Here is a 10,396-nt window from a genome sequence, read left to right on the forward strand (position 1 = left end):
TGAGATCCATGGGGGCTTAGTGGCTGCTAGAACCTTTGATGAATTTTGATACTGTGATTCTTTGAGGCAAAATGAAAAGTTTTTCTCATCTCTTTAGTCTTCACCCAGCATTTGCTCGGAAGGAGCAGCAAGTGATTGTCTGGGCTTTTTCCTCTGCTCTGTGATTCCTCTTCTCTTTGTCCTCTCTCTGTCTCTGGAAAATAAGAACTGAGGGATTACATGTCACATGAGATGATAGCGGGGAGAGCAGAAGCACCTGGATCTACTGCATTTCTCTCATGTTAGCATCTTTTTTTTTTGTAGCCCAGCTTGAGGGTAGGTGGATCACCTTTCCTAGCTTGGCAGTCTCCTAGAACCAATGTTTGGTTCTTACCAAACAATATTATCAGTCAGGTTATTACCATCTAATTGTCATGTCTTCTTTCTCAGTAGACCCCAAAGAATGCTTGGGAAATGCTGCTATTTCCCATACAGCTGCAATATCAGAATATTAGCAAAACCAACTATAGACCGAAGATTTCTGTAATTGGGAATAGTATGAGTGTTTCCTGCTTGCACAGACAAATCCACCTGAGGTGCAATGCCATTTTGTGCGTGTAAGCTATCTCCACAAGAAGTCAAACTGACAGTTTTGAGTAGGCTGTGGTTGCTGGGATAGTCTGTGCCAGAGCATCTTTTATTTTTCCCTTGCTACTCATATACGTGGCTGGGCAAGCACCCTCTGTTTGTCTCCTTTGGACCAGAGCATCTCTAGGGGCTATACTTTCAGGAAAGAAACATGCTGGCAGGTCAATCTGAAAGTAGGAAATGACATAGTCCAAGTTACAGTGGATTTTGGACACAGGGTACCTGATTCTTCCTTGGTTTTTTCATCACAAGATTCACAATATAGCATGTCTAACCTATTGCAGTTTACTCAATTTTGACCTCTCTGTGATTCCAGAAGGGTAAATACTAGGGTAAATTAGGGAATCTCCTTTCCTTTCTGACCTGAAACGTATGTTTCTTTGATTAGACTTAGAATGTGGCAAGAAATTCTGTACCAGCTCCCAGGGCTTCCTTTTCATCTGTATACTCTGCCAGTAGTAGGTTTTTTATTAATATTTAGAAAGTTTGCCTCCAGCAGTACTAAAATGTGCATCAGAGGACAACAGTTGTTTACTGTGTTTGAACTGAAGAATCTCACCCAGGAGATCTCATTCACTTGAAGTTTACATCTCTCAATCTCAACTTGCAGAAAGAGATCGATGAATAACAATTGTCATTTCAGAGTTGCACCTCTCCAATTATTTATTTGGTTGTGTGTCTTCCCAGATGTACATGTAATTGGATCAGACACTAAAAACCAGATTGCAGGTTTTTAATGACAGCAAGCTCATACCTCTTTATAATAATAAAAAAAAAAAACCCCACACATATCTATCTGTAAAATGATAATGACACAAGAGCCCTCCCTCCCCACCAAAAACAGTTAAAGTTAATTTATCTACTTTAAGAAACTACATTATATTCAGCAGACAGCTGACAGGTTACCCTTGGGAAGATCCACGTTTGGACATGACTCAAGATTTTTTTTTTTTTACCTCAAGCTGGCAGAGGTTACAAGTGTCACCCATACTAAAGCTGGTGAGTATTGAAGATGATGTTGAGTCTGCCTGAGAGAGTTGCATCTACATTTGCTGCTCTCAGTGCACCTCCTGGCAGCCAGTCTGAGCTGCTGACTCCAGACACTTCTAAAACAGTGGGTGCAAAGATGTGAAGAATCAACAGCAGCAGCAAAATTTAGAAGTCTTCTATTACAGGATAGTCTTGGGAATCTGGAAGAAGGATCCTCCTCTAAAAGCTGCCATGACCATTGCATGCACATAACCTTAGTCCATAGAGTTTTAGAATAGGAAATTATCCTTCAGTATTTCTAGGTCTAGGTAGTGAACTGTTTGCTCAAAATGCCTTCCCAAATGACTGGAGCATTAAAGCTTTTCTGGCCTCATGTTTTCTTTTCTTGGCCACAGAAATCAGATGAAGAGAGAATTAAAGGAAAAATTATGCTAGTATTCCTAACAAATATTTTTTTCTCTATGAAAAGAAATGTTTTCTTGTTTTACCATTTATAATGAATTTGTGTGTCATGTTTTCCTTTGCATCAAGGTTTCAGGAGGAAAAAAGCTTTAAGAAGTCTAATTGAAAGATAGTATGAAAGAGTTTGGAGCATAACCTTTCCTGCTTGTGTTTACAAATATAATAAGAACAACTATAAAACATGTTTATAATGACTTTTTAAAATAATATGTATAAATAAAATCCACATAATCAAAACTAATGCTGAGAAATCTTGGCTTCAGCTGTGTGTGGAAAAGGGCAGTAATGTTCAAGGAAATAATCAAATTAATTGAATCTCAGCTTCGTGTTTTTAGGACATTTGTCAATCTCTTAGTCCAGCATTCCTTTCATTAGTAGGTCTAACCTGTTAAACCTTCAAAAAGTGTTGGCTACAAGAATTACAGAGGACGGAAGGAAGTGTTTAAATTCTATTCGTTTAAACTTCATAGCTTAGATATTGTTGGTGAATTACAATGAAGAATTTATCCTGTGCCTTCAGTATGTTAAGTGTTTGAAGAGGGAACTGATATCCAAGCAATAAAAAAAAGCACTCGGCTGTGAGGATCAGCTTACAACATTGCTATGCCCGCATTGTGGTGCCAACTTAAGGATAAGTCACATTTAAAATATGACTTATGGTGTTTCAATTCATTCTTGAATTCCCTGTTAACTGATTACTACTACCTTGTTGTCAGACAGGTGGAGGTGTTTGGGGGTCTCAGGCACTAGGCTTCAGTTGCTGGTGTTAAATGTTAGCATTGTTAAATTGTTAGCAGCTGGTAAGATTGCCTATGTTGTTTATTAAACATCACTTCCAATTTGAATGCACCGGTTGAAAACCCAGAAATAGGCAAACTGTACTTTCTTTCTCTTCCTCCCAGCCTTTACATTTTTATTTGCTTAAAACTTTGATAGTATCAAGATGTGCTGTTTCTAGTAACTGCACTTACATTGCATTTAATTACCGATTTCTGTGATGAGTATAGTGAGCCAGTTACCTGAAGAACAAGAACTAGTAAAAGCATTCAAAGCATATTAGTTTTTTTTTCTTTTTTTATTCTTGTTAGAGTTCTGGCAAAAGAAATATCTTATTTCTCATTCATTTCTCTTCCTCCTTCTCCTTCCTCGCTTAAATATTAGACCAGTCCAGTCTCTTACAACATAGTGTGGGTCTCAGCAAAATTCTTGCATCCTAGCATAATTATATGGCCAATACGTGACCACATCACTCTGATTCAGTACAGAGCCTTCCCAATAATTACAGTCCTCCAAAAGAGGTAAGTCATTTAATGTAATGTGAGGACTTGTTGAATATTCTGGTAAATCATTGTTTTTTCCCAAGGAGAGAGATGAAGGTGAAAATGTTTTTGAAGATTTGGGTCCATGCAGACCTCCCAACTGAACTAGGATAGTCTTCCATTTTGCAGTTTTCCCCTGCAGCTCTTCCAGACTCCCTTAACATCCCTTGTAAAACCTCCCCCTCAGATGTTTGTTTTTGACATTTTGTGAAGCCTGATTTTTGCGTTCCATTACACTTATCACTGACCTGAAATATGAAAACATTTTGAAAAAATTGTCTTTTTTCCCTGAAAATATTTTAAGCACAAGTCTTCATGCAGTGTATGTGTGGGCAAAAGGGCAAGGGGAATGTAGTCTCAACTGCTACAAACATTGCAGATCCTTCCCAATCAGAGACCAAGTGTCACATCACCTGGAGGCAGTTGTAGTTGTGCTGATGGATGATCTCTTTATACCTACTGGCAAGAGTCAGATTTCCCATGGCTTTGTCACCAAGGTGTGATTGAACCAAAAGTGCCACAAACAATTGTACTGTTGTAAACTATTGTCTAGCCACTGCGGATGGAATCTTACCTTGACACTGTTACTTCCTTCTGGACAAGAGAGTAGCAAAGGTTGTCTGTTACTTCTCTCAGCCTTGATTCCTTTGCGGAGTACAAAATGACTGTAAGGTCTAAGATCTCTTGGTTAGGGCTAAGAGCAAAAAAAATTCTGAGGAAAGAGCATTTAACTTGAGTTCAGTGCATGCTCTGGAGAGGGCATGGATATAGGAAAAAGAATTGTTAACCAGTTAATTTGTCAAAAGAATCTTCTCCCATCGTGATCCTAGTGTGTCGTAACAGAGTCTGAACAAGGGCAAGAAACCTCTTCTGTCCCTGGCTAGCGTTCGCTGCGGATAGGCATAGTGTATAAACTTCTATCTCCTCAAGATTTGCCTGGGAAGAAACAGAGAAACCCTTAAGAAAGTTTTCAAACAAGAGATTAGCAGCATCTTGCCATTCTGGTAGCTATCTTGTGAACAACTTTTTTCTAATCCTCTAAACTGGATTTTGCCCAGATCTCGCCACCCTTCCCCACCATGCCATCACTGGGCCACACGCAATACTATTCTGAGACTTGGCAGTAAAATTGCAGGTGCTCATTTGGCACTGTCTTTGCAGGCTAAGCTCAGAACCCCCCTGCTCTGGCAGCTTATGAGGGGTTTAATGCAATATATGCCCCTTTTTACAGGCCCTTTCTCAGCTGAAAGAAAGAAATAGCTATTTGGCCTACTAATGTTCCTTCATGTCAACCTCAGAGGATCCTTCAGGAAGAGAGTAGCATGGAATGTCAGAGAAGCTACCATCATACACTTGATTCATTTTGTATATTGCATTTGAAGGTTATGGCAATTGAGAATTCTGAAATGTATAGATCAGTAGAAGGGAGAACTGATAAATCCAGAGGCTAGGCTTTTCTTCAAAGTATTTCCACTGCCTCTTTGTGAGGGTTGTGTCCTGAGTCCCAAATGCCTGGTAGTTCCATAGCCCTAGCGATGACCTCTGTTTTTCACCAAACCTCTTTTCTTAAGAAGAAATGCTGCCATGTTTTGTGATTCGGAATGTGTTTCAGTAATGTAAGCAATAAAGTTTTAGGATAAATTGTTTGTTATGAAGACATTGAAGAAGAAAAATATATACAGTCATCTAGCAGTAATTCTGCTTTGGGTGTGAGAGATAATGGCCTATGTTTTGGTGGTAATAAAAATGTTCTATTCTCTGAACCCATTGCAATGTGAGAGAAAACAGCAAATGATGAAACAGTGCTTTGAGGGGAGCTTACACATTCAGCAAGCATAAAATAAACATATTAGAATAGAAAAACACCCTGATTTCCAGTACTTATTGTTTTTTTACTTCCATCATGGGTATAGGATAAAAGAAAACTCTTACTTGCTTGTTAGAAGAAGAAAGCTCCTACTTGAAGTTCTTACTTGGCAGATGTCAGTTGAAAGCTCTGCTATGGAATATGCTGCAATGTCAAACTCTGTTGGGTAATTTTAGACAAATGTGTCATGTGTGACATGGAAATATGGCATGCTGTACATTAGTGATTTCCCAAGTGTTTGGATCAGGTAGTAATGTGCTGAGAAAGTGCTCTTCATCTCTCCACGCTGTGTACTTGTATAGCAGTGGGGAAAAGCTTTTGGTAGAAATTACTTTAGTCAGAAAAAGAATCCATTTACAATATGTGCCTTCTAACATCTTTCAGACAATGCATTGTATTAAAGAGGCATTTTTTGATTAATGTTTTATAAACATTTTTCAGCATGACAGCTTAAAGTCCCTGTAAAATTGTAAATGCGTGCATAGTGCTCACTTCCATAAAGTCAAATGCCATCTCATAAAGTCTAGTTGGATCCTGTCAGTGACAGTGACACAGAATCAGTACCTTGGAGCATTAAAATTAATTTGCTTCATTTATATTACTGCAGTGATAGCTAGATGAAAAGAGTCCTATATTTAAATTCCCTTAAAAATACCTTCAAATCTTCTAGGACTTTTTATTATTATTATTTTACAGTTAACTAAACGTAGTGAAGTGCAGCATAATATTTTCATAGGCCTTTTAAGAAGGTGACTAGGAAATGTGAAAGTAGCAAAGGGGCAAGGGGAGGATGTGGGAGGTTATACTGGGTGCAAAGCTGGAGGAAGGATAAATAGCTTTCAGTTGTGCAGGCTACTACAGAAACAGTGGCCTTTCACCAGGGCTGATAAACCACAGGGCTGATAAACCACAGCCTTGGAGCCAAACTGGAATACCCTGGAGCAATGCAGAGCAAACAAGGCTTTCCTATAGCAGACTCTAGGAGCCCTCCCCTCACTCTGCCTTGCCTTTGTTGAAGGTCACGGATAAACAGCTTTTCTCTTGCTAGCTCTTCCTTCAGGTTTGCAAAGTTCTTACATGAAATGGGCTGAGTGAGGATGCAAACAGGGAGAAAAACGAAATGTATCCCGTATCACAGGCGTGACTCACTTCTCTCAGTTGCGGTGGGGCTGATTTTAGCACCCACTGCACTTCGAGGAGCTTAGTGATTTCAGTGGAAGTACCCAAAATTTACACTGCTGCAAGTGAGCAGAATCAAAGGTCTTGGGCAACAAGCCAAGCAGGCTAAAAGCATGGGAGCGGAGAAGAGGAGGAAAAAGGAGGAAGGGAGAAAATACAAACAGAAAAAGAGGAAGAGTCTCTGAATACTGGAGGCAAAGAGGAAGATGGGGATACGGGGGAGTACTGGTAGGAGAAACATAGCCCAACAAAGGAGAACGGGGAAATTCAGGGTAGAAAGCTGGGAATACCAGTGATCTTGTTTGTAAGGGATATCTGTGGGATGGTCTCAGTGCTTCCTCCCTCCTGTTACAGCTCTCTCTAGTCCTGATCAGGTGAGGTGCTGTTTTCTCACCCAGCTGGGTACCACGCTGCCTCTTTCTCTGGAGGAGGATGGGGTACAACCCTGACGTGCGCCTGTCAACAGTGTTTGGTCAGCTCTGATCCAGGAGTTGGACACATTAATGCAATAAGGCTGTTTAAAAGTTTTGGCAACTCAATAGCTTGTTACACCCCTACTTTGAGCAGAGCTGCTCAAGTTGGCACCAAACCACAGAGAAGCACTTTGTCATTCAGTTCTCGTGACATGTAGTGAGTGAGGGTCGTTGGCAGCGGAGCTGAACCAAGCTGCTGGAAGCCTGTAACTTCATAAACCGCAGCAACATGAGTGGGTGTTTGTGGCATCAGCCGTCAGACCATGACAGCAGTCTTGAAACTTAATGAAAAGGCTGTATATAAACTGATAATGCCAGTGTTCCTCCTCCAGTGTCAATCAGGATGAAGACCCATAGAAATGAGTCCAATTACCCTGAAATGCAGATAAGCATGTTTAATGGCTCTGTGAAAACAAAACGAAAAATCCTTGCAGGCATTATTCTTTATAGGTGTGAATGCAATCTTAATGCTCCAGATGGCAAATAAATGCCCTAATAATACTGGCGGGGAGGGAGGAGCTGCTGTGTACTTTGAGGAAATTTAAGACTAGGGTAGTGGTCTGGATTTTAATAGATGTGATTTGATCCTGTGCAAAATTTTAGTTATCTTAGACTTAGTGTAGCTGTCATACTTTTATAGCAACATGCTATAAAAAGATGAGAAAAAGAAGAGTGGACAGTCCAAAATAAAGATAACCATTTCTATTTTCTTTAGCATTTTCATTCCTTGCTATCTATGTTGAAAATTTAAACTCATCTCACTCACTTCATTAGTTTTTTTATAGCAGCACCTGTTCATGTCACTACTGTTTCAGTCAGTGTTTCTGTTACAGCTTCTCTTAATGTTAGTTCATAATCTCATCTTGAAAAGGCATTATGGGCTAAGATACAGCATACAGTATCAGCCCAGGCACTATAAGGTCACTTTTCTTCCTTTGGCTGGGATTTGGTTTTAATTTTGTTTGTTTGGGTTTTTTCCCCAAGTGTTTTTTATATATATAATAAGTACTTAATTATATACATATTAATTATATATATATAAAAATACAGTCACTTTTTTAACAGAAGGAAGAGTAACTGTTAAAGTGTGTTTTTCCTAATTAAGTATTTGCATGAGTTTTTTATATTTGGAAAACATTATCCGTCATACTGATGCTTGCAGTTACTATGTGTTGCTAGGAAGAAGTTTTGACAATGTTTTAAAAAATAAATAAAACCCATGCTGTTTTGTTTAGCTTTGTGGTAATATTACTGACACAAGCATTTGTGACTGTAGTTTGTGGATCTCTGTTATGAAATATTTTCTGAGAGAGTTGCATACTGGCAAAGTAGGAATTATGAAAATCAGAAAGTGCATAAAAAGGCAAGGGGGCTTTTTTCTTACCTGCAAAAAATTATTATTATTTCCTTTTCACCTGTTAGCCTTTCCTGGTAAATAACAGGAACTTCAATTGCACGTTAGTGGCTTACAGGAACCTGTTGTTGTGACATGTATTTAAACAAGCTGTGAATTAAGAACCTCTCCCCACCCAGTGATCTAATTGTATTGTCACACTAATTACAGTATTTTGTATTTACATTTGACAACTTTAATTTTCTTTTCCTAGTTTGTTGAGATAGCTTTCCTCTAGAGAATTTACCCTTTAGGCTGGAATTTCTCATCTTTTCTTTCAGTTCAGAAACTGTACAATAATTTAAACCATGTCTCAGTCACTTTGGATCCATTCTGTTCATGTCTCTGCCGTTAGTTTTCTGTGTGATCTTAGGCTAGTCATTTTAGTGTTCTCTGATTCTCTGTAGGAGTCCTGTTCAGCTTACTAAAGTGTTTTTGGATCTATGGATGAAATTGCACTACCAAAACACCAGGTACTGTCTTAACGAACATAAATATAACATGTTCATAGCTTGGGACTCTAGTTTATTTTTCTATGGTTCGAGAACAGAAAAGGACCCACAAGGGTCAAGCTGAGACTTGGAAAAAGGCAATAAAACCTTTATCTGTTTACAAAAACAGTATATTGAGCATTTGAAGTAAATTACACTCCTTAATATAATGCAAATGCCCACTTAATTTCTATCCAAATACTGTCTGTTCCCAAGCCCCAGACATTAGTGTTGTTAATAAGCAGCCCTATTGCGTGATAGGTCCATGATGTTTTTTTGAAGGTAATTATAATATTGAAATTAAGAACACAAACCTCTATTTGATTTAATCTTTCCCTGAAAATAGCCATATAAGTAAAGGCTACTAGTATGGGGATGACATTGTTAGTGGTGTAATGTGATGAAGCTAATCAACAGAATTACAAGAAATGGTGCTGTGGAAACATCGTGCAGATTTCTGGATTGTGAAGAAATCTGAGGATTTTCCTGGACATGAGTCCGCAATAGTGGGACACTGGTAGAGGGGTAAATATTCAACAAATAAGCTGTTTCCTCACATAGGGAGGAAGTAAATTTATTAAGAGAAACCTGAAAGGGTGTTGAGAATGGGAATTAATCCAAGACATAGACAAATGTTAATGTAAACATGGCAGCTTTGGTTGATCTGAAACATCTACTAATGGGAGAATGGAGGGCATGTGGCTCAACGCTCGGCTTTTCGTCATTGCTAAGAATGATGACACACAGATGAGCTCGGTGAAAACTACGTGTAGTCTGCTTCACTGTAAGGTTGATGCTGGCAAAAGATTCCTAGAATGACATTTAAAATGAGGGAGAAAATAAGGTATGTTCTCAGGGGTCTCCCAAGGAATTGCAGCTGCTCTTGTTGGCAATTATGTCAAGCAAGACAGAGATGGTTGCAAGTTTTGCCCACACCTATGCTTTGTGGAGCATGGTAGCAAAGTTCCAAGATTTAAACAGGTGATTTTGAACATGTTCAAAATGTTTCATTACTGAAAAACTAAATCAAATTTAATTTTCCATATCACATCATCACGTGGGAAGATTATGCATGGAGATGTCTAACACAATTAGCACTGTTGAGTGCAAATTCAAGCTCTTGGGAAAAATGGCCCATCTCTAGCTCTCAACACACACTTCTGCCAGCAACTTCTCTACTCCAGCTGCTCCCTAACTATTCATAGGCATGACCACTTCAGTTCACTAAACCTTTTCTCTCTCATGCTGTATCTCTTCTGAAACATACAGGTAGAGAGTTTTGCTCTCTAACACATGAGCACTCACCTGCGGAGTACTTCACTCTCTACCTTGGCTGCATGAATCAGTCAAAGCAGGGAGGGCTGTCATTTGGGTACTCACCAACTGGCAGGGAGTACGCCAGAAAACACAACCTTCCTCCAGTGGTGAACGGACTGAAGAAAGGCTACAAGCAGGAGTCGGGCAGGTTGGATGGAGGACGATCATGAAAACACGAAACAGAGCACAATGAGAGGAAGTAGTAAATAAGCAGTACAGAACCATGCTCAGCAACCGAACAGTCATGCAGAATGTATTTTATATCAAGTCTTCAGCAG

At 39.2% G+C, this 10,396-nt stretch overlaps 1 protein-coding gene across 1 annotated transcript in view; it reads left to right on the forward strand.

Moving 5' to 3' along the window:
• SLC10A7 (solute carrier family 10, member 7) overlaps positions 1 to 10,396 on the forward strand; it is a gene marked incomplete at its 5' end in the record, with an annotated part of 141,895 nt that overhangs the window by 125,997 nt on the left and 5,502 nt on the right. The window lies entirely within an intron of this gene.

This window comes from Phaethon lepturus, unplaced genomic scaffold, assembly GCF_000687285.1.
Source record: "Phaethon lepturus isolate BGI_N335 unplaced genomic scaffold, ASM68728v1 scaffold13361, whole genome shotgun sequence".
NCBI classification, from domain to species: Eukaryota; Metazoa; Chordata; class Aves; order Phaethontiformes; family Phaethontidae; genus Phaethon; species Phaethon lepturus.